Source organism: Alligator mississippiensis, chromosome 3, assembly GCF_030867095.1.
Source record: "Alligator mississippiensis isolate rAllMis1 chromosome 3, rAllMis1, whole genome shotgun sequence".
Lineage (NCBI taxonomy): Eukaryota > Metazoa > Chordata > Crocodylia > Alligatoridae > Alligator > Alligator mississippiensis.
In genome coordinates, this window is record NC_081826.1 from 144701983 (window position 1) to 144726896 (window position 24914).

Genomic DNA, 24914 nt, shown 5'->3' on the forward strand with positions numbered 1-24914 from the left:
ACCTCTCATGTAGACTCACCCCTTGTATGCAAATGGAAAATGGGTAGGTGTTTTCTCCCTGTTGACTGAGGGAAAACGTCTTGTTATATTTGAGTAAATGTGGTACTAACTTGAACAGTTTTTGCTGGCCTACTGATTCTTGATTCTTTTCAAAACTAGATTGGTACACATTGCAAATAAACAGGAAAGGACTAATTTATTAGATTTGTGTTTCAATCCATTCATCTTACTCTCCAAAGGAAAGAGAACACACCTATTTCAGGATATGAAAGTCCCCTCCTCCCAGAGATCTGTTATGAACGTTTAGAAATAGTGGATCTTGCATCATGCAGGGGTTTGCGCTAAAAGTCTCTTGTGGTCCTTTCCAAACCTATGATTCTATGATGTACTGTAGGTCACATAAGAAAATAAAATCACTGATGTAATTTAGGAACAAAAGCAAACATCAATGAAAATCAAATCTAAGAGATTTGCCATATCTTTAAGTCTTATGAGGAAAGTGTTTTCACTGTCTGCATATAGTTTATCTTCTTACTAAGAAATGCAGTAGTATCTACAGAAGAGATAAATCTTAGACCAAATTGTGGACTTAGTCATTAAGCCATGGAACTTCATTAAACTTAATGCCACTGTACAGCATAGAAATCAAGCACAAATCAGACTCTTACTGTATGTTAGAATACTACAATGACTTCTTAGATAATCAAGTTAAAACAACTCGAGTCCAGTTCTGTATTTTATAACACAGCTTTAGCAAGCACAAGTACATTCTGCTGCTGAAAGAAAATAAATCAGTACACAAAATGAATAAGCTCATTCAGCTTTGAAAAGTTTCTTTACAGAGAAAGCCAGGAGTGAAAAATCATTAGCAGTGGGGATATGCCACGTTTCTGCAGCCCAGTGCAGGAAGGCTGAGAGTAAACAGCAGAGTTTGAGGATCATTTTCTTCATGCATTTCTTCCAGTAGTATCTTCCCACAATTATTTCTTTTAGAAAAGCACATAGCACTATACTTATAAGGGTAAATGTTTATAAAACTGAAGATTTCCTGCCATAGACTCCAACTTAACACATTTTGTGAACATATGCTACTGTGTCTATGACGTTATTTCGCCTTTATGCACCTAAGTGGCACTTTTGTAGTTGTGCAACTGAAATTTTTTGCACTAGCACATGGTTTGAGATTCAGGAGAGGCATACTCACCCTGCACTTCTCTTCTGAGCATGTTCAGAAGGCTCTATTCTTGCTCCATAGGCAACATGGTAGACTAAAATCATCTGGGAACACAGAACAGCAGGTAATTCTTGAAACTTTAGTCTCAGGAAAAACACACCTAGTAAGTATGTCTTACAAGATTACAGGGCCCTCATACTTTTTAGCTTAATAGTCATGACACTTGCCCAGGCAATGGGAGACCAAGGTTCTAGGGCTTCATCCAGAGAAGGCTTGTGTATATCTTCCATTTTCCAGCAAAGTGCTCCTATACCCACACTACAGACAAAGCCACTCTCCAGCCACCCTATTGAAGCTGGCCCACTAAGCACCCAGGAGTGGAAAGATATGTGAGACAAGGAGAAAGAGAGAAGTCCAGAGGGGTGAGATTTATGATGGCCTGTTAATACAGAAGGGTCTTCTTGCTGCCTTTTTGTTACACAATGGGCACGTGTACACATATCTTTAGGGGGCAGCAATAAACTACTGTGCTTATTGCTCCACAGTGTATTGCTCCCGGGAGGCTCCCCAGCATGTGCCTGCATGTGTGCCCAGACCATAGCACATTAACAGCAGCCCTGGCTGGCAGGGGGCTTGAGCAGTCAGCCTGCCAGCCCAGGGCTGCTCCAACCAGGCTCAATGTGCTGAGGAGAGGCTGGCTGGGGCACAAGGGTGCTTCAGTGTGGGGCTACCCAGCAGGCAGCCCCAGCACTGAAACATCCTCATGCCCTAGCCAGCCAGTCAGCATCTACACTTGCACTACTGGACATGAAAGAGCTCCGCAGCAGGGTAGCACTTGTATTTACAAGTTAATGAAGCAACTGCACAGTAAACATCTTGTGTAGATGTACCCAATAAGATGATGGTATAGGACAAAATTAGTTTTGCTAGTGGATTTCCAGGGATTTGAACAAAATAGAATAGAAATCTACCTAGGCACCTAAGTCCACTTAGATGCTCAATAGGTCAAATAGAGTCTGGCACATAGTGAATAGGAGTTCAATACATGCTTTATGATTTTATAGCCTTCTATCATATTCCCCACCTCTGTCCTCCCTTTTCCAAGCTGAAAAGTCCTGGTCTTCTTAGTCTCTCCTTGTATGGAAAATTTTCCATAACAGTGATTATTTTTATTACCCATCCATGTACCTTTTTTAAGTCTACTACATCAATATGAGTGCAGTGAACAGAACTGCACACAGTATTCCAAAATACAGACTATCTCCCCATCATGGATTTATATCATGGGACAGCACTTTTCTCTGATTTGTTTTTGAGTCATTTCCAAATGATACCTCATATATTATCTACATTTTGGATATCCACTAAACACTGAGCTCAAGTTTTAGAGAACTTTCCCCAAAGACTCCAAAATCTCTTTCCGGAGAAGCAACAGCTAATTCCGAGCCTGTTGGGCATGTCTACATATGCACCAGATAGTGCAGTTGTTACTGCACAGTCATTTAGTACTTGCTTAAGCAAGTAACCAGTAACCAACATTACTGCACAGTCTGGATGCCTCACGGGTGTTTTCCCATGCTACTGCACCATAGCAATGAGCTATCCATCGTTAGAGTAATATTTTTCCTGTGTGCATTACCTGAATGTCTGCTATTATTTTATTGTACAATCATTCCGTTTTGTGGAAGTTCTCTGTAACTCTTCAACATCAGCTTTACATCAGACTACCCTGAACATTTTTATATCATCTACAAACATTGCCATCTCATAATGTACTCACTTTTCTAGATCCCTTATGAATATGTTGAACAGCAAAGACTCTTTGGGGATCCCACTGTTTTCTTTCCTTGAATGTGAAAAATAGCTGTTTAGGGCTGCTTGCAGACATTTAAAAAAAAACAACAAAAAAAACACACTTCACCAGAAGAAGCAGTGTCTTTATAGAGCTGGCTTTTCATCAGGACTTTTTGGTACTTTCTATACAGACATTGTGCAAGCCAGTCCAACAAACGCTCTGCTTCCTCTGTGCATGTGCTGGGCTTGGTGCAGGAACATGCTGAGTTTAAAGTAAAGGCAGCCTTAGTCATACCCTATCTTTTAACCAGTTTTCAGTGCATGAGAGGACTTCCCCTCTATCCCATGACAGCTTAGTTTCTTTAAGGGCCTTCGGTGAGAGACCCTGTGGAAAGCTTTTTGAAAATTCAGGTATATTTTTTGTGGATCCACTTTATCCACATGCTTTTTCACGCACTCAGGGAATACCAGCTCAGTTATTTCTTCTCACAAGAACCATGTTGACTCTTCCCCATGTATCTGATTTATCCACATGCTGACTTACACTTGTTTTATTAGTGCTTGCACAAATTTGCTGGGAACAAAAATTAGACTCATCGGGTGCCTATACACGTGCAGCAAGGCTGCTCCGACACGCTTTAATTACAGCCTGTCAGAACAGACTCAATTAATCAAGTCCTGCTGGAGCGTGGTAATTACTGTGCTCTAGCAGACTCCAGCGTCGTGTGTGTCAGTGTCCCCACACTGAAAAATGGTGGTGGGGGAACTTTAACTAAACCCCTGCCACCATTTTTCAGTGCAGGGATGCTGATGCACATGATGCTCAAGGCACTTTAATTAGAATCTCAGAGCCACTCTAATTACCCCCCACCCCACACACACAGTCCTGGAGCATGTGTATAAATGCCCATTGGTCCTCAATTCCCTGCATCATGTTGGGAGCCCTTTTACTGATTGATATTCCCTCTGGTACCAAGGATAATTTTAGCAATAGGTGACACACAGTTGCTAATAGAACTGCAGTGTTTTATTTGGGTTTATATCTCATGAGCCTGCTGACTTATGAGTGTTCAGTTTGTTGATTTCCTGTTAAACTTTCTCTATTATCACCTCAGTTGGAAAAAATTCCTCAAATTTATCCCCTAAAAAGAATGGATCCAACATGGAAATCTCTCCAACATCATCTGTAGTGAAAATTGATGCAAAAAAAAAAAATCATTGAGCTTCTTTGGTGTGGCTTTGCATTCCCTGAGTGCACTTTTTACACCCTGGTCATGTAATGGTCCCACCGACTCTCTGGTATACTTCCTCCTTTGTATGGGCTCAAAAAATTATCAGTATCATTTATGTTTTCAGCAATATGCTCCTCATTCTTTTCTGTCCTGCCCTATTCTGGTTTTACATTTAACTTGCCAGAGTTTTGTACTGTTTTCTTTTCCTCATTTGGGCATTTTTTGAATAATGTTGTTTTGTCTCTAATAGCCTCCTTTAGTCAGCTATTAAACCGTGCTCACTCTTTTTTGGACTGCTTAATGTCTGTCTTGATTTGTGATATGCATTTACTCTCAGCCTCTAATATGTTTTTTTTTAAACAGGCTGTCTTCTGCCTGCAGGCATTTTAACCTATTGGCTGTGCCTGTTTCTAAATAGCTTCTTCATTTTTTGTGTAATTCCCCTTTTCAAGGTTAAATATTGTTATGGTGTATTTGTTGGCATATTCCCTCTTATAAGAATATCAAAAAAACCCCAGTCATGTACAATACAGAGAACTTGTATCTGCATTAGGCCGTGAGGAGATATTTACCCAGTCTGCATGAGGATAATTGACGCCACTCATCAATTGAATGATTACTTATTTGTTTCTTTTGTGTGTGTGTGCATTTGCGCATGCGTGCATGCCCAAGGGAGGCTTTTGGGTTCTTGTTTTTTCTCCTTTAGCTTAGGAATTTTTCTATCCATCTGTTCCTCTCATCCCTATTTTATGTGGTTCTGTATGTGAAAAGCTGCACAGAAACAGCCATTCGCAGCTCAGTACAACACATTTTTTATTTGTCTTTAAAACCTGCATATTCTTCAGCACCGTAAACTACCACCTTGTAATTATTATATATGCTGACATCTCTCTTTTATAGACTATTCCAGTAACACAGGCTACATCTACATGAGTGGCGGGTTGCACAGTTATTACTGCGCAGTGAGTTAGTACTTGCATAACCAAGTACTAAATGACTGCACAGTAACCAGAGTAGCATCCCTGCATGTCTTTTTTTGAGATGCTCCTACGCAGTAGCGTCATGTCACGGTTAGTGCCTGGCAATGCTAATGCACTGTAGCAATGAGCTATGGAGCAGTAGCATCTCATGTAGAATGCACCCACAGAGTAGGAAATGAACAAAGATGAACAATGGATTGTGGAGGGGAAAAAGTACAGGATCCCAGATACGTGCACTCTCCTTTTCCAGTTTGCTAAGAAAATGAATAGAGATTGCTGGGCAGGGGCATTACTGCAGGGAGCAATGTGGTGGGGCAGTATCAGGGGTAGATGAAGCTGAGCATCGGCATCTTAGTGAGGGAGAAGTGGGCTGGTGTTGCAGCAGCACTCCTGAGGCTATGCGCTTCTGTGGAGACCGAGGTTAAGCTTTGAGAAGCAGAGTGTGTGTGACAGAAGTGGGTAGATGCTGCCTCTGAGAAGAGAATGGAGGCACAGGAGCATCATATTTGCTGTCTCTCAAGACTAATTTCTATGATGGCAAGTGTGGCAGGTCAGTAGGGGGTGCTCCTGTGCTGACCCATCCACCTCACTCTGCCCGTCCACCTTCCAGGCTCCAAGTGCCTCCCTGGGGTGCCTCATGTCCGACTGACCCCCTTCCCGGGGCACACCTGCAAGCTTGGGGGTAATGCTGCCACCACTCAAAAGTCTCTGTCCATTAGTTGCTCTGTGCCTCTTGAGGTACGCAGGCTTTATAGACCTGGAGGTTGCTCGACCCACTGCAAGAACTTGGGGTGCTTCCTTTAGCCAGAAGTCCAAATAGTAGCCTCCCTTAGTCAGCCGGCCTCGGGAGCACCAAGGCATAACCCAGTCACTATCCCAATAAGTCTCCCACACTATGCTTGGAGGAGAACTTTATTGGTACAGAAGAAAGGCTTGGGGTAGGATACAGGACAGAGCAATATCAAAGAATAACCTTAGAGCAAATAGTGTGGTCTGGTAGCTGTTGATAATGCAACTGCTGTACTGCAAGCTATATATCTGGATAGATCTCAAGTAGCTTACTCACGAGTATCATCCAGAGGCTGGTTGCTTTCCTCTAGAGGCAGGAAGTTTCTTGTGTGTCCAGTTTCAAGAATGAGAGGGAGAGGGCTGCAGCTTTTAGCTGTTCTTCCTCTCTCCCCAGGAGCCCTAGGGCCCAAGCATGGAAGCTCTCTCCCTGCTTTCTAGCATGGCTCTCTCCAGCATGGCACTGCCAAAAATGGCTCTCCAAGATGGCTCTGCCCTTCTTTTTCAGGAGGACTAGGGCTGTGTGAAGCTTTGGTCCCTGATTCAATTCGGTGGAGATTCAGCCTGATTCGGTGGCCGAATCTCCAAATCCAAACTGAATCAGAGGAATCTCTCCACATCGAATGGGAACCCTCCAAACTGATTCAGAGCGATTCAGCGATTCAGTTATAGACACAGCTTTAAATGTTTTTTCTACATACCTCAAGGTATGTGGGGCAGATAGACCGTCCCACAGGAGTGCGGGGGACTCCCCAGTGCGCTCAGCAGCAGACCTGGAAGTGGACCAGAAGCACTTCCGGACCACTTCTAGGTCCATCGGGGAGCGCGTGGGTGGGCCCCCCATGTTCCCCCTGCTCAGCGGCTGGTGCCTCCTGGGTCTGGAGGGGCTCCTGGGGTTCCCCCATGGCTGATCACCAAGCTGGGGGGTTGCGGGGGGGCCCCCTGTGTGCTCAGCGGCAGACCTGGAAGTGGACCAGAAGTACTTCCAGTCCAGTTCTGAGTTCGCCGCTGAGCACATGGGGGGGGGCAGCTCCTGTGGGACGCTCCATCTGCCCCTGCATCACAGCGTTCACGAGCCATGCCTAGGACTGCGAGGTATGTAGAAAAAACATTTAAAGCTGTGTCTATGACCGAATAGCTGATTCTCTGAATCAGCATCGAATCTTCAGATTTGGATTCAGCTGAATCAAATCGGGGACAGTGATCCAAATCAACTAATCCTGTATATCGGCAATACTCACAAGCACAGAATCTGAGAATGAAACAAACCAACAACATTATTGGGATGGAAAAAGGGGGCACAATCAATTGGGAAAGCCAGTAATAGTAATTACTTAGTTGAGACAATCTGTATCTGAAAGGAAACACTAATAAACATTTTTACTTCTTGAGCTTCCCCCAGAGGATAAGCAGTTGATGCTTGTTGTTGCATGAATGCTCACTATCATAGTATAGGCAGCTCTGACAACATCAACCTTTATTAGGCTCCTTAAGACAACTAAAAGATATTTATAAGGCAGTTTCTTATTTCAAGCAAGTATTTAAATATTCTGGAAACTGATTTGTAACACCTGGCATACTATGAAGCACTTACTTTGTGGATTTGTGGGTAAGTGTGTAAATGATTACACAGTACACTTTATTCAAATATCTGCCAGTACATACCCTGAGCACCCAAAGTAGCACTGGTGCATGGTCTTTTTGTGTTGTGTAATGCACAGGAGATTAATTCTACTGCGCATTAGCATGGCTTTTGCCATGACGTACTGATGCATAGTAGAATTAAGTCTATTGAAAATTCAATGTCTTGTGTAGGTACACCCACTGAGAAGAGCTTGGCCCGCTTCTGTGTGTGGCTTTCCTACTGTCCAAAATTTTGAATATCCTTTCTTTTGTGTATCTGATTTCTCAATCACAAATGTTCTTGTTGGTTCTTTTTTTTATCTAATACCTTAAATATAGGAAAGGGAGTAGAAATACAAGAAAAAAGAAAGGTAGGTTTGGACCACATTTTGAACTGACAACATTGGCAGTCAGGACTTTGCTTTGTGACCCGCTTTCATATGTACCATTGTAACAGAGATTAAGAGAAAACCCAGTCAACAGACATATAGCATGTTATACATCCCATGCTGGTTTTGACATATGGAGAGACATATAATACTTTGAATTAGTTCTTAGTTTAGAATAGAGTTATATATTGTACATGTACAAACACATCCTTTTGAAGTTCTGACTTTTTTAAATTCTGCAGTTTGAAAAGATTTCATTCCTTACTGTGACATGTAAACATTTTGAAATTTTGTTTGTTTGGTAATGAAATAAGATTACAAATGTTTGTGTTTTTTGTTTCTGATTTTTTGGGGGGGTTTTAAGTAAGAAGAGAAATGCTTATTACTCACGGTCCCTTAACTCTGAATCTAACGTCACTTTACTTTTGGTGGACATCCCAAACATTTGAACATTTCATCCTAATAGCCAGTATTTTCAGAGGGTTATGAATAGCTGCTTTAAATTGGAAAAGGCTTCTCAACCTCCAATATAGTTTCTCTTATTTGTAAATAGTATAATTTTAAAATAATCATATAATAATATAATCTGATGTGCTCTCAGCAGCAATGAGAAAGATTTCTATTCTTTCTGCTATAGAACAAAATTTAGCATAGATCTCTCCAAGAAAACCTCTCGTATGGGAAACACAGAGATTCAGGTTTCGTCAAATGGGGTTTTCACAAAATCCCATGTATAGAGCTCTCTTGATTATTAAATTACACTGTATGCTAGGTCAAGATATAGAATAAATGATTATCTTTTGTTTGAACTGAGTGGGAATTAGATAATAATTAAGAGGCATATTACTGGGTTTCATATAGCAGGTAATTTTTGTGTTCAAACTTAAAGAAAGGGTTGGGTGGGGAGTGTAAGAAAAACCATCTATTAAGAAAAGATAAGCAATATATTGAGCCACTTCAGAAACGTTATTAAATTTCCTTCATGAAAGCTGAGGGGCAGACTTTCACAAGTGCAGCATTACATACTGGGTTTGTCTACATGCACAATTAAAGCACCTGAATGTTACTGCACATTAAATTGAAGTGCATTAAGCTTTGTCTGGGAATGCATCTAGTACCTATATGTGTTGGTACTAGCAAACAGCACGTTAGACTAACTTAATGTGCAGTAAGTGCTGCGCATGTGTAGATGATAATACACAGTAAAGCATCTCATGTAATCACACTTCCTGAGAATGTAAAACTGGATCGTGTGCTAAAGCTTTTATGGGTTTTCAGCTGAGCACAGAGAACCCATTTTCTGGTGTAAAGAATAGTTATTAGTGGCCCTGAAACTGTGAAGACCTACTGGAGATGGCAGAAGTGGAGGGTGCTTAGCATCTGGGTGGGTCCTCCAAGTATGGAGGAAAACAGATAGATAAACTGACATGTGACCTTATACGCTAAGACTGCATGAAGCTTCAGGTATGATTCGATTCGGAGGAGATTTGGCCCAATTCAGTGGCTGAATCTCCGAATCTGAATCGAATCAGGGGACTAATTAAAAGGTCTGAATCAATTCAAAGCTGTCTCAATCAATTCAGAAAAGATTCGGAGAGCTTCAGTGATTCGGGCAGTCCCCGCCCACTGCTGCAGGGAGCTGGACCTGGACTCCGAGCTAGTAAGTAGGGGGCAGAGGAGGTGGGGCTGGAGGAGCGGGGAGGGGACCATGGGGGGACCCCTGCCAGGCCCCATCCCCTGCCTACTCCCCCATTCCCCCCAACCCTCGCCTGCTCCCCCAGCCCCCGTCCCATGGCTGCCCCGCCCAGGCCCAGCTCCTGTTGCTTTAAAAAAAAGCTCCTACTCGCCGGTTGCTACTGGGCAGAGGGGGCAATCCCCGCTACCCCCCACTGCCCCACGCTGCATGGGGGGACTCTCCCATAAGCCCCCCGACCCCCACCCTCTCCTAGCCTCACTATGGCTGCCCTGCCTGCCCCAGCTCCAGCCCTTTAAGAAAAAAAAAATGGACTCACCAGCTCCTTCAGTGGCCTCAGAGCTTCGGGCACTCATTCAGAGCTCCCCACATGGCGTGGGGCAGTGGGGGGCAGTGGGGATCGCCCCTCACTGAGCAGGAGCTCGTGAGTTCGAGGTTTTATTGGGGGGGGGGTTCTTAAAGGACCGGGAGCTGCGGTGGATGGGGTAGCTTTTGGGGGGCTGGGAGAGTGAACGTGGGTCAGGGGGCTCATGGAAGAGCCCCCCACATAGCATGGGACAGTGGGGGGCAGTGGGGATTGCTCCCCCGCCAGGTGGCAGCCAGTGAGTGGGGGCATTTTTTTTTTCAAAGTGCAGGGAGGTGGGGTGGGTGGGGCAGCCTTTGCTGGGCTGGGAGAGCGGGTGGGAAAGGGGACCTGTGTGATTCAGCTGATTCGGCAGCAGCCAAATCTCCAAATCAGATTCGGCCGAATCGATTCGGGACAGTGGTTCGAATCACTGAATCAAATCAGTGTCCCCCAAATCAGCCGAATCCAAATCTGAAGCAAATACTAGCCACTTTGCACAGGCCTATTAAACACATTATGAGTAAGTTTAACCTAATTTATTATTTTCTGTATTCGTGGTCCCAATCTATGACTTGGTAAATTTTTTGTGCACTAAATTTAGAAATCCTTCTCAGTTAACAAGCGAAGTCAGTGAGCAAACCTTAGATTGTGTAGATAATTAGTCCTTGTGCAATTGGTGATTTATCATCTTAGAAATGGACCTCAGCAAGTAAAGCCTTTAAAGACATGACAGACACAACATTAGCACCTATGAAGAAGGGGGAAAGACTTACTGCATTTCCAGCTATCTATTGTAATTGTTTTGTGGGTCCAGTCTCTGCTGCAGTAACTGAAAATAAAGTGTGGTGATGAAACATCCCTTTCATTCAATTTAGAAGTTGCCCAGGTCTGGTTTCCGCTTACTGAGGAATTGAAGTAGACACACAAAACAATTACAGCAGATTGTCTGACATGCTTATGAGTGTTAAGTTCCCTTGCCCTCTTTTTAAACTGGCTTTCCTGTTTCATCAGCCCACTGCCTAAGCCTCTGGATTCTTTCCAGGAAGGCTCAGAAAAGTGGTGGTGCACTCAAAACAGAATAATCACTTGTGTGGCTCATAACTTTTCCAGATGTGAGAGGATTTAGGACCTGGCGGTAGAAAAAGAAGCCTTCCAAAAATTATCTCATCTCACCGTTCACTGGTATTACAAATCTAATTAACTGTTTCGTGTGGCCCTGGGCTCTCTGGAGTTAGCTACTATATTCTTTGATCATACAGCACTGATAAGGCAATCCTGCTAGACTGAGGCTTTTGTGGGAACAGAAAAAAACATAATATTTTGTATTCTTTTTCTGATGTGGAACATCTTTTAAGAAGTGCAGGGTGAAGTGAAATCAGCTAACTATCCAGGAAGCTTTTCAGAGACCCCAACTTCCTAGTTTCCATCCCCAGTTGGATCTTTATCAGTTAGCCTGATACCTGTACTCTTCTACTAGAGACTTGACAAGCCTGGAACAGCATATCCTTTCAAGGAACCTAAAGTAACACAAACCAAGGGTTAACATGGTAATTATCACTCCGGCTGTTCGTTGACATTAAAAAGGATTTGATAACATACAATAATGTTTTAAATCATTATTGTGCTAAAAGCCCCCCAAAAACACAACTATTTATATTTTCCATGAAATCAAGCTCTCATCTGAAAAATGTTTACCCTACTGTTTGTTCATGTGCCATGGTTTTTGACGGATTCATGGCTCTCCACAGCATTCATATCATATAGTGTATCTGTGTGGGAGGTAGCAGGCAGAATAACTGCTAAGATGGGACCTATCTGCCTCCTGACAGAAGCCCTTGTACTGACTTTGAATGGACTTATCCAGTAGGAGCCATTGGGGTTGACTGGGAAAAAAGGCTATTGTGTTTGGACTTATGTGAGGATCCAGTGAGAACCTCTATGTAGGGTGCAGAAAGGCTAGATTAGTGGGCAAAAAGAGGTTGTACTGCATCCTCCAGAGAGCGTGAACTGAGTCCTTCACACCTGCCTTTCTGACCCATGTTGACAGTGGAGGTTTCACTCAAGTATTTTTGCAGACTTAAATTTTAGCTACTTGAAAAAATCATACCAATATGATTGGACAGAAATGCACAATTGCAAATGTTTTGAGATGTGTAGCCATGTGCACCATCTATATATAATCTGCCATTTGGTGTCTGTGAACTAATGTTACAGGAATTAATCATACATGAATGAGATGATAATTAGATACTAGACTGTTGATATTTGGAGGTCATTCAGATACCCAAATCCAAATTCAAAATATCAGGCTAACCACCTCCCACCCCTCTCAGGGGCACACAACTTCTTCTGCTTTTGCAGAGACCCTTCTTCTCCCAACAGCCACCAAGGTTCTGCTTGCTGTTTATAGGGAAGCAGCTAGAAGCTTACCTTTCCTTTCCTTGGTGGAGTCCCTGGCCCATCTAACTCCTGCCATCTGGCTTCTTGGGTGGGATGAAAAGAAAGATCCCTTTAAATTATCATATTTTCTTGATTAGTGCTATGCTTTTCTGAGGCACCCCAGACTTCATCAAAAAGGTGGTGTTTTTCTTTTTCTTTTTTTGTTTGGTGACAGTGGCTGCACCTACATGAGATGCTGCTCCACAGTGGCAATGAGCTACTGCACAGTAACTTGTTGCTACACTGCAATAGTGTTGGGGGGCACTAACCATGATGCGATGCTACTGCCTAGCATCAGAAAAAAACCCGTGCAGGATTGCTACTCCTCAGTAATGCCGATTACTGCACAGTCATTTAGAACTTGGTTATACAAGTACTAAATGACTGCACAGCAATAACTGGGCAGTCTGCCACTCGTGTAGATGTGGCCACTATTTCCTAAAAGTATTTCCACAGTTTTGAGATCCCAAGAGAATCAGTGATCCACTGGGGGACAGAGCATGAAGCATTTGAAGTATATATAAGGATATTCTTGAGCAATTTCATGCTGCCTCAAAAGCTGTCCCATGTTTGGACACTTTCTTGTCACCAACAGCAGTTCATAGCGTTTCCATCCATTTGAAATTCCCATTGTCTGTGTGACAATTGGTCTAGTTCCATGATGCTCTTGAGGCCATTCATCAGCGAAGCAAGGACATTTCAATAGGATGACTTCTTTGTATATAGACATGGTTTGAGACCCTATTTGACACCAAAAGGCAATGACAGAAGTTATCCATTAGTACAGTGTTTTTTAAATTGTGTTCGCAGAACTCATGATAGGAACCTAAGGATTCTGCAAAGAGACTGGGGGGTAATGGAAGACTGGGCTGGGAGGCAGTGTGATGCCATTCCCAGGCCAGGTCTTTTTGATCCACATCAGTTTACACAGCCCATAGAGCCAGGGGTAGGTGTTCCATGCCAGAGGAAGTGATATGGAAGGATTTCTTGACTTTAGGAAGTTTGAAAACCACTGCAGTAGTCTAAAGAGAAACTTAAGTTGGCAAAGTCCCAAGGGACATGGTTGTATGTTGATTTATTGATGCTAGCCCAATATATTGTAGAATTCTGTTTTATGTCTGGTGAAACCTTTAGACATGTCCACCTCAGTCAGAGTAAAGTATCACCTTGGGATTTTTGTGGGGAATAGCCCATGATTTTAAATACAAACTTGTAATGAAACCTATGACGTGACCAACTGCAGGAACCCTGGCAGCAATCCCCACCTGGCGTGGCTGTTCAGCACAACTGTGTGCTACCTGATGGGCTGGGAAGGGCAATAGGTCCCCCACTTAAGCAAACCTGTGGTGACTGAGCAAAGGTTGTTCAACTCTTACACTTCTGAGAGTGGCTTTTGACTTCTGTGAGGTGTCACTACTCTACTTGGCTGCTGCATTGGCAGGAAAATGAGCCCACCCCAAACCCAGACTTAACGACCAGCAGGGCAGACAGTGATGAACTGTCTGCACAACTAGTCTCCTGTAGACTGTTCTGCCCCCAGCACCTTGCCTTAAATTTGGTCCTTGTTCTTGAGCTCCTGGTACCTGTTGTCTGGTTCCTCCTCTTTGGTTTGTTCATGACTATGACCCTCAGCTCTTGACCATAGCCTGTCTCTCGATTCCTGATTGTGGCCCCCAACTTCGGTTTGCCACACAGCTCTGGGTTCTGGTTCCTCCTCTGGCTAGTCTGCTGGCTCCTGACTTAAGTTCCTGGTCCACCTAACTGCTAGGGATGACTGAATGTCTCTGTCTCAGACAGTTTGTTCCTGATCTGATTCATGTCTGTCAGGCTCACTCCTCTCAGCCAAGGCTCTTACCACTGCAAATGTATGGGTTAACTACCAATATGCTTGTTTACAGACTTTGAGTGTTTAATTACACATGCTCAGGGTCGGGTGGGGGGCACTTTAATTAGAGTGGTTCTCAGAGTTGCTCTAATTAAAGTGCCCATAGCATCAGGTGTATTCAGTGTCCTGCGCTTCAAAATGGTGCAGGGACACTGAATACATGTGATGTGAAGGCTGCTGCAGTATGCTAATTATCACACTCTAGCAAACTCAGATTAAGCAAGTCTGCTCCAGCTAATAAGCATGCATCAGAGCAGACGTCCAGCACATGTATAAGTGCTCTTTATGGTGAGCTGAGTTCCAACAGATCTGCTCCACTGCGTGTATTTAAAAATATATTGTTCCCAGCTCTGCACTTCAGAAATGAAAAATTCTTATAGAAACTCTAGAAGCCTATTCAATTTTTGGAATATTTTAGAAGTTTAGATCTGTTATCTAAATATAGGGGTGCATGTCAGATGCTGAAAGAAAGTGTCCAGCAGAGCAAGACAAACCAAGTTCAAGGTCCTGCTTTCCCCTACATTCAGCTGTACATAGAAATGGTATGGCACTGTCAGGCAGGAGAGATGTGCCATCCTCGCCTGGTAAATGCTTTCATTAAAAGGGCCTTCTTGTAGGGATATCAGAGTCAGGGCACTGTGACAGCAATACTTGGGCCATGTTATCCAGATACTGCTTTTGTTCCCTGCCTAATACTGGCTTGGCAGTGGGGCATGGTTTGCAAATACTGTGGTGAGAGAAACTAACTTAACCCTCTGAGATGGAATTAGGAGGGCAATGTAGAGCCCTCAGGTGTCTGGCTGGCACAGAATGGATTAACTGCATTGATCTGAACAAGGAGAAACTGCAGCTGATGGCAAAGAACAGTTATAGTTCTGTGCAAATTGGGTCCTTTTTTGTTTTATAGCAAAAGTGTTATTTTTGCCTCAATTAAAATGATTTGAAATCTTGAAAAAAATGATTCATGCTGGATTGTGTATACTTCTCCTCAAGAACTAGCTTTTTATCAACGAATAACATGATTTGACATGCCAGCATTCCACCATGATATATGGACTGAACTTTTTGTAACCTACTATTATATACAAAAAAGGTGAAGGAGGATAAAAGAGGAAGATACCAGTAACTATACAATTTACTGAGCATGATACAGTTTTACAAATGTGCATCCTAAAACTTCAGGGCATTGTGACAGCACTGGCCCAAGGGTGGCTGGAGCACCCCCTCCCATGTCGGATTCATATGAACAGGGGCGTGCCCACAAGTAGTAGTGGCACAAATATGTGCTTCTACTTTGTGCCACAGTGCATGCCTTGCTTGTGTGCTGCCTGCTCCCCTGTCTCCACATGCTGTGGAGCCCCTGGGCTGAAGCACCCTGCACCCCAGCCAGCCTCTTCCTGTCTAGTTGGGGTGCAGTGTGCCTCGAGATGGTGAAGCAGGCAGCCTTGGGCTGGCTGCTCCCATCTCTGTGCGCCTCAGCACAGGGGATCCACTGCAGAGCCCCCCCCGCCCCCCACTGAAGCACATGGAGCCGTTGCACTGAGGCATGCTTCTCCCCATCCAGCTGTCCCTTATATCCCAGCGCAGCACTCTAACCACCACAGCACAGGTCAGCTGTGCCCCTATCTCTTCTCCAGCACTCTTTTTGAAGTGGCCCTGCAAGGACCCCGCAGAGGGAGGTATGTGGGGCCAAGAGGAAGGAAACAGGCCAGAAAAAGATGTGGCTCAGTGAGGTGTCTACTGCCCTGCACCCATTTTTTTCTAGTACCTGTATTATTGCCTCAGTTCCAAAGGAGTACTGGGTTTTGGCCCACTCCATAGTCAGGCTTTTAAGGAAAGTACATGGCCACAATAGCCACATGTATATGCAATAGCTGCTATTGCTCTTGCTCAGTTTGCACAACTCTGTGGTGTGCAGCGATACAGGAGGAGTAGAATTGTCTAGGAGTAGAATTTCTCTGGGTATGTAAGGTACTACGTAGACATTGTTGTTAACAAGATAGGATTTGACTTTCCTCAAATACATATTTTTTGCCAGCAGTTTTCTTTCATTTAATTTGTGGTTGAACCTTAAATTAATATGTTGGTAGCTATTCCATAGCTAGGGATACACTGAGATTTGCATTTAAATTAAAACTGAAGTCCCTTGTTTTAAAATGTAATGGCCACATTTAGTTTCCTGATTTGATATTACTCTTCTTTATATGACCGGGTTGCTTTACAGGAAAACTTTACTAACTTCTTCAATGAAATCATTTATCAATGCACTATTTTTAAACAGTGGTCCTTCTTCCTTGTCTGTCAGTTCCCCTGTCTCTTTGGGGACATACAGAATGACTGCAGAAGAACTTCATTGACTTTTTCTGAGTTTAAGTGACAGAACTGTCAAGTTAAATCATTTGCTTATATTTTCTAATGCTACCAACTCACTCTCCTGCTCAGCACAGAAACTATAGTAAGGCAAGCTTACCAACAATAAGCATTCATGGGGAAGTGTTGGAGAAAAGAGTAGGCAGGTTGAAGAAGAAAATGTCTCTTAGAATGGAGGTAAGTAGAGATAGGGGGAGACAGTCTTAGAGCGGGGCTGTCACCTCGTGCCCTAGGGCAGGAAAGCAGCACGGGGTGCAGGGTGTGGTGGCAGTGGCAGCAACGGCAATAGCGATGGCAGCTGTTTGTGCAGGTGCCTGAAAGTGGTTACTGTAAACTGAATTACTGCCTGATTAATCTGCTCCTGGTCCTGCTAGCCCAGTGGGGCACCTATGGCAGTGCAACCACTCTCCCTGCAGGGCAGTGGGGCTCCGGCAGTCACCCTGGATAGCCCCTGGACTCAGTACTCCTTTGGAACTGAGGCAATGACACAGGTACTAGAAAAAAATGGATGCAGGGCAGTAGACACCCCACTCGGTTCTACTCATGGCTCTGCATGCATACATGCCACAAGAACCTCCCATCTTGTAGCCCAGTTGGCTATAGTGAGGGCTCTGTCTCATCTAACTGAGTCATCTTTCCTCTGGAGTGCCTTCCCCCTGGCTCCGCTTATTTCCCTTCTGACTGCCCAGAGGGCTAGCATCAAGCAGATGGTTGAAATGTGTTTTGGATAATTCTTGGCCTATGGCCTGGTCATTGGAGCTGTTTACTGGGAAGTAGAAAATGAAGAATCCAGTCCCCTCTGTAGGAGGGGACCCAAGAACCAGGATCTTCCACCCCCCTGAGCAGGTCCTCTGGCCATTAATTTATATGAGCTAAAAACTGATCGTCTACACTGAGATAGCTCCTCCCCTACCCATGTCCCAGACGTGGTTTTTCTGCGGTCAAAGTCTGGAGACTCACACAGCATTACACACGTTTCTCGGTGATTTTATTTCACCCAGACACCTATGTAACCAAAGTACAGTCTGTTGAGCATGCTCAGAAGGGAAGCATGGTGTTAGCACAGCTATTGGAAATCCAAACTGTGCATAAGACTACCAAGACTGGCAATTTCATGGTTATGTAAGTGGCACTTAGGTGCTTGAACCGATGATGTTAAAAAAACACAACTGTGCAGGCCTCTATCATTTGTCAGTGTGTTTCTAATGAATAGGGTGTTATCTTTCTCAATAGTGGGTGTCTTTGGAAGAATACTTCCAAAGCAAGTGAAATGGTGAACAGTCTTTATTCTTGTTCCTATGGTGATGTTGAATGGTGCAGAGCTTGTCTTCAAAGCTGATTAGAGAAGCACATGGGTTTTCCTTATATTTATTGTGTTCCCAAAACTGATTTATGCCTCAAAGATGTGGATTGTGGATCTCTTTCTGGTGTTGTTCTCTGTGAGGTACTTTGGTACAGTCATCAGCCCAGTATAGTTTTCAAATGTCTATCTATGCAAGATGCTGTACTTCTGACCTTCAGTCTGCAAACAGGCATTTCTCCTGGGAGCACACAGTGAAAATGCCTCTCCTGGCATGCCTCAGCAGCAAAAAGAGTGCAGGGGCTATAATACACCTCTGCTTTGTCCCAATTTGAATTACTATCTGTTTTGTTTCCATTGTGCAACATGTTGCCATACTTTCCATCATTTGGGAGGACTTGGTATAGGCAACTGCTTGAGATAATTACCTCCTGTTCTGTAGATTTCTACAGGGATACCATCTGACCCAGCAGGATTATTATTTCTTTATTGAAGAGTTGTTGTCATGACCTTGTTCAGATCAGGAGAATCACTGGGTGCATCCAGATGTGCACACGTATGCTTTGCAGCATCTCAAAGGATTTTGAGGCGCTGCGAAATGCACACGGCGCACATGGAAATTAGATACTGGGAACTCCTAGTATCTAAAAAATGCAGGAAAAAAGTAGGGTGGCACACATGGCTGCAGTGTGCGTTGCCTGAAACCAGAGCCTGGCTGGCCAGAGCCAAGCTCCGGCTGTTAGCCAGGCTCCACATGCCTGGATTGCCAATGCTGCAGCCATAGGAGGCCCCTAGGACTTCAAGTAAGGCTGCTGGAGCCAGCTCAGGTGCTGGCCCCAGCATCCCTTACCCTACCCGGTGCGATCTGCCACACACCAGAGTATGCACCATGCAGGGCAGTTCCTCGGGGACAAGTAGCAGCAGCACAGCTATGTGCCACTGCTGTTTGTCCCCAAGGAAATGTACGTGTGCACTCACCTGGATGTGCCCACTGAGCGCAGGTCATAGTAGATGTTGTGAGAGCTCCTAGGCTTCCTGAAGGATGCCTGTCCGCAGTAGTTGTCTAAGCTCAGCCCAAGCAGCAGAGAACTGTCTGGGCAACAGACTGCTTTGTTGTGCCTCTGACCTGCTCAGAACTTCTACATCTGATTCCGTGCTCTGAACCTCTGCTTTGAACCCCTCTGTCTATTCCATATTATTCCTGTTCCTGATTGCTTCTGATCTTGGACCTTCCAGCTTGGCTCAACTATTTGTCTTAACCACAACCTCATCGCAGCCTTCAGCTTGATATCCCAGACTCAGTCTGATTGTCAGATTACCTACCTGCAGCTGGGGTTTGGAACTGGGTCAGTCCCAACTCAGCCCTAGCTCATTACATGTGCTATTTACTATAACCCCCAAACTTTAAAGACAGGCTTCCCTCATTCACCATCCAGGAAACGTGCCTCGCTGCTGTTTATCCCCACAGCTGTTTATCCAAACTGGACTCCCTGTGTGATAGGCCTTCTGAGGTCTGTAATATTGGGATGCCAATGCACAAATCAGAGATACGTCAGGAGAGGCTGACTTAGTAGTGGAGTAAGTAACTACATAAGTCTCACCTTTCCCTGTGCCCTGTTATGTTTAGAAGTGAGAACGGGTTGGGGTGAAGACCTGTACCAGAATTTCTCTGAGCAAAGCAACCCCGTCTATTCACAAGTCAGCTTATCCATCTGTGATTCCTTTGAAGTTTGTCAAAGAGGGATCACAGCCTAGAGACCTGAGCGCACAGAGACACATTGTAACTGGAATGCTCTGAATGGATGGAGAGAAGGGCTAGGCATCCATGGACCCAGTTACCTTCCCCTTCCCCGTGCCTCACTAAAGCCTCCCATTTGTTCCCATGTGGCCACACGCCCCTCTTCTTGCTGCCTTTCAGGGTAGTTTTAAAGCTATAATGGCTGTGAATGGTGAAAGGGGGGTAGTTAAGACTGAGTGCTGATGAGATAACAATTATTTATTGGCTTGTGTTAGAGATCTAGGTCTAATCCAGCAATCCTAACTCCAAACTAATTAAGTTTTTGTGGGTAACGTGTTTCTGATTTTAGTTTGTAGCCAGTGACATTGTACAAACTGTGGGGAAAAATAATTCTGGGCTAATTTAATCTGCTTTGATGATAAATTGCTATCATTTAGAAAGGGCCAGATTCTGATACCTTTACTCTAGATCCTTATTGAATAACTGAATTGTTGAGATTCTTGATCTGCGAGAATTTGGTCCTAATTACTTTTTAATTAGAATTCAACAGCAGTAATGTACCAAAAGTTTCTGGTTCATAATAATCTTAGTTATAGTGAAATTCTGCACATAGTAAAAATGAACAGACGTCCTATATTACTTCAAAACATTGCAATCTGTCATTTTTTTCAATTTACATTATAGTGAAATAACACTGACATTATTTTTGTATACACCACCTCCAGAGCTTTATACTTTTCAGTCTTGCACTGTTTTACAGATATATGTATTCTTATTCTTATACATAGCTGATTGTTAACTGTCTACAGAACTTCACTTCCATTTATTGCAAGATTGTGATATGCATGAACAAATGCACACTTGTGCTTTTCACATTTTAATCAGCTTTTGAAAGATTCTTTGCCTTGCATTATATATTTTCCTTGCAGGCACAAATCCTGTCCACTGAAAAAAGGATGATAGTTATAATGAAATCTTCATTTCCTTAGGCTATTAACCTGCTGTTGGGTATAGAATGCTTCAAACTGGAAACTTTATGTAAACTTTTGAATTCTTTCCTTCCTTTGGTAAAAGTATAGGCTTTGACCCTTCAAACTCTTACACACATGGTTAACTTTATGCATGTTAAGTGAAGTTATTTATGTGCATAAGTATGTATAATCTGGCCGTGGCAGTATATGAATGATGTTGTAGCCATGAAGGTCTTGAAATTAGGTGATTAGCAAGGATTTCTTATGGGGGCATCTTTGGCTGGACCAGCTATGTAGTTGGGATAAAGATAGGCAAGTTTTCGAATGCAAGACTTTCTTCCTCATGTTTGGTCAGACACTTTATTCCAAAACAGTCAGGTGCATTTTATAGGTGCTCTACACTAGATATTAACTTTTTTTTTATTTAGAGTAATTATAATTTAATAGTTCTAATATGCATTTTTAAATGCATCTATAATTACTTTTTTTCCTGAGGAAGGATTAAAAATACTAAAATATTCACAATTCATCATTAAAACAGCATAACTTTGTTGCTTATTGTATCTCACAAAAATGTTGAAATAGCCACTGAAGATAAAGGGTACCATTTGTCATTTCAAAGTTCTTTCTCAAAACATAACCATTCAGTTATAAACCACAATGACTTCTTTTTCTGATTAATGCCAAAAAAAGGTTACCATTTCACATTTTCATCTTGCTTTTCTGCTCAGTGTATTATTACTTCAAAGAGACTGCTAGAAGCAGAGGTTAAAACAAACTGAAGATTGACTGGAGTGACTGGAAAATGGACTCATTTTCGTGATGACCTTGACTTTTAGCAGGTTTTAGTTTAAATTATTCTTATTCCTCTTGAATGCAAAATTAACTTAGATCTTCCCTTAATAAAATGAAGGGTCTTCTAACTGAAGTTTCCTCTAAAAATATTTTGCTTTTTCCATAAGGTAGTTCATAATTCTAGTAATGAGAAGAGTTTAGTTACTAATAATGAGAAGAATTGAAGAACAAAGCTGCTATTATAAATTCAATTCTGATTTTAGTGACTTTACCTCTAGTTTTGATTAAACTCGTCCCCATCCTGACAAATTTGCACATGTTTACCTCCAGAAATAATCTTAATCCAAATTCTTGCCAGGTGAAACATGACTATATGATGAAAAAAAAATCCAAATGTTTATTTTCACAACCCAAGCTGGTTCTGCTCTCTCGAAGGACACCTCACAGTTATAAATTGTATTTTTAAAAAGCATTATTGAGAGTGTAGGAACAAACCATCCTGATGCGCAGGAAGACTAACAAGTATGGCAGAAAACCAGCTTGGCTTAGCAGGGAACTGTTCAGTCAACTAAATCACAAAAAGGAAGCATATAAGAAGTGGAAACTTGGACAAATAACTAGGGAAGAATATAAGAGCATTGCTTAGGCATGCAGGGATGAAGTCAGGAAGGCCGAAGTGCAATTGGAGTTGCAGCTAGCAAGGGATGTGAAGGGTAACAAGAAGGGTTTCTACAAGTATGTTGGTAGCAAGAGGAGGGTCAGGGAAAGTGTGGGTCCCTTACTGAATGGGGGAGGCAGCCTTGTGACAGAGGATGCAGAAAAGACCGAAGTGCTCAATGCCTTTTTGCCTGTTTTCACAGACAAGGGCAGCTCCCAGACTACTGCACTGGGCAACACAGTTTGGGGAGGAGGTGAGCAGCCCTCAGTGGTGAAAGAACAGGTTAGGGACTATTTAGAAAAGCTGGATGTGCACAAGTGCATGAGGCTGGATGGGATGCATCATCTTTGAAAACTCATGGCGATCAGAATAGGTCCCAGATGATTGGAAAAGGGCAAACAGTGCCCATATTTAAGAAAGGGAAGGAGGAACTTCCCTTCCCTTTCTTAAATATGAAAGGAACTACAGACCAGTCCAAGGAACTACAGACCAGTCAGCCTTACCTCAGTCCCTGGAAAAATCATAGAGCAGATCCTCAAGAAATCCATTTCTAAGTAGTTGGAGGAGAAAAACGTGATTAGGAACAGTCAGCATGGATTCACCAAGGGCAAGTCATGCCTGACCAACCTGATTGCCTTTTAGGACGAGATGACTGGCTCTGTCGATGTGGGGAGACCAATGGATGTGGTATGCCTTGATTTTAACAAGGTTTTTGATATGGTCTCTCACGGCATTCTCACAGGCAAGCTAAGGAAGTGTGGGATGGATGAATGGACTGTAAGGCGGATAGAAAATTGGTGACAGCATTGGGCTCAGAGGGTAGTAATCAGTAGCTCAATGTCTAGTTGGCAGCTGGTATCAAGTGGAGTGCCCCAGGAGTCGATCCTGGGACTGGTTTTGTTCAATATCTTCATTAACAATCTGGCAGATGGCATAGAGTGCACCCTCAGGAAGTTTGCAGATAAGCTGGGGGGAGTAGTAGATATGCTGGAGGGTAGGGCTAGGATTCAGAGTGACCTAGACAAATTGGAGGATTGGGCCAAAAGGAATCTCATGTGGTTCAACAAGGACAAGTGCAAATTTCTGCACTTAGGACGGAACAGTCCCATGCACAAGTACAGGCTGGGGGCTGACTGCCTGGGCAGCAGCTCTGCAGAAAAGGACCTGGGGGTTACAGTGGACAATAAGCTGAATATGAGCCAGCAGTGTGCCCTTGTTGCCAAGAAGGGTAGCGGAATACTGGCTGCATTGGTAGGTGCCAGCAGGGCAAGGGAAGTGATTATTCCCCTCTATTCAGCACTGGTAAGGCCACATCTGGAGTATTGAGTTCAGTTTTGGGTCCCCCACTACAGAAAGGATGTGGAGAAATTGGAGAGAGTCCAGCGAAGGGCAGCAAAAATGATGAGCGGGCTGGGGTACATGACTTACGAGGAGCATCTGTGGGAACTGGGCATATTTCATTTAGGGAACAGAAGACTGAAAGGGGATTTAATTAGAGCCTTCAACTACTTTAAGTGGGGTTCAAAAGAGGATGGAGCTAGACTGTTCTCAGTGGTAGAAGATCACAGAACAAAGAGCAATGGTCTCAAGTTGCAGCAAGGGAAATTTAGGTTAGATATTAGGAAGAATTTTCTCTCTAGGTGGGTAGTAATACACTGGAACAGGTTACCCAGAGAGGTGGTGGAAGCTCCATCCTTCAAGGTTTTCAAGGCAGAGCTTTGGCTGGGGTGATCTAGTTGGGAATGGTCCTGCTTTGAGCAGGGGGTTGGACTAGATGGTTTCCTGAGGTCCCTTCCTACCCTAATTGTCTATGATTCTATGATTCTAAGTTAGTGAGTGGGCAGGTGAACCCCACTAGTAAACTGTCTCCACTCTTAAACCAATGGGGCCTGAGGAAAGCAGACTGTTATGAGTCTATATATTGCATGTGAAGAACCTTCCACCTTCTACAGTCCAGTTGCCCTAAAATTCTGGAACAGATCCTCTCAGGCACCCAGTTGATTATGTATGTTCCCACAGTACTACATATCTTTGACCCATAACACACGTTACATTTAAAATGTGATTAACTGGCTAACTGCATCTTAAGAAGTGACCTGGCCGCATGTTAATTCAATTAATGGAATGATAGAACCAGGAATAAACAACAAAGTTACTACACAAAATATACCATATTTCATGGTGTATAGATTGACACAGCTGGGGCTGGGCTCGGCACTCAGCTGCTGCCACCCCATCCCCTGCAAGTGGTGCTGCCAGTGCCTTTCGCAGGGGATGGGGCTATGCCAGCCAAGCACCATCCCTGTCCCATGTGAGTGGTGCTGAGTCTGATACTGCTCACAGGGGTCAGGGGAGGGGACAGGGACAGAAACGGGCTTGGCTGGGCTTGGCACTCAGCTCATGCAGCCCCATCCGCTGTGTAGACATTGTGCACATCTTGCTCTTTATCAGAGGAATGCCAATGGCTAAAATTTGAACATCAACTGGAGATGGGGTGGGAAAGGCTATGCAAGTTTTTCTTGCATTTTCTTCTGGCGCCGCTCACAGGGGATGAGGCTGCACCAGCCAAGCACTGAACCTGACCGAGCCCATCTCCACCCCTGTCCCCTGCAGGTGATGCTGGGCTCAAAGAGGATGGGGCTGCACCAGCCAAGAGTTGAGCCTGGCCCTGTCTTCTGCAAGTGGTGCTGCTGAATTCTGAGTACAGTGCCGCTGGCGAACGCTAGGCTCAGCACTCGGCT

The 24914-nt window shown here is 43.7% G+C and overlaps 1 protein-coding gene across 2 annotated transcripts in view; it reads left to right on the forward strand.

Moving 5' to 3' along the window:
- The window catches only part of GABBR2 (gamma-aminobutyric acid type B receptor subunit 2), a 977761-nt gene that overhangs the window by 632714 nt on the left and 320133 nt on the right, over positions 1-24914 (forward strand). The gene's annotated exons all lie outside the window — the stretch shown is intronic.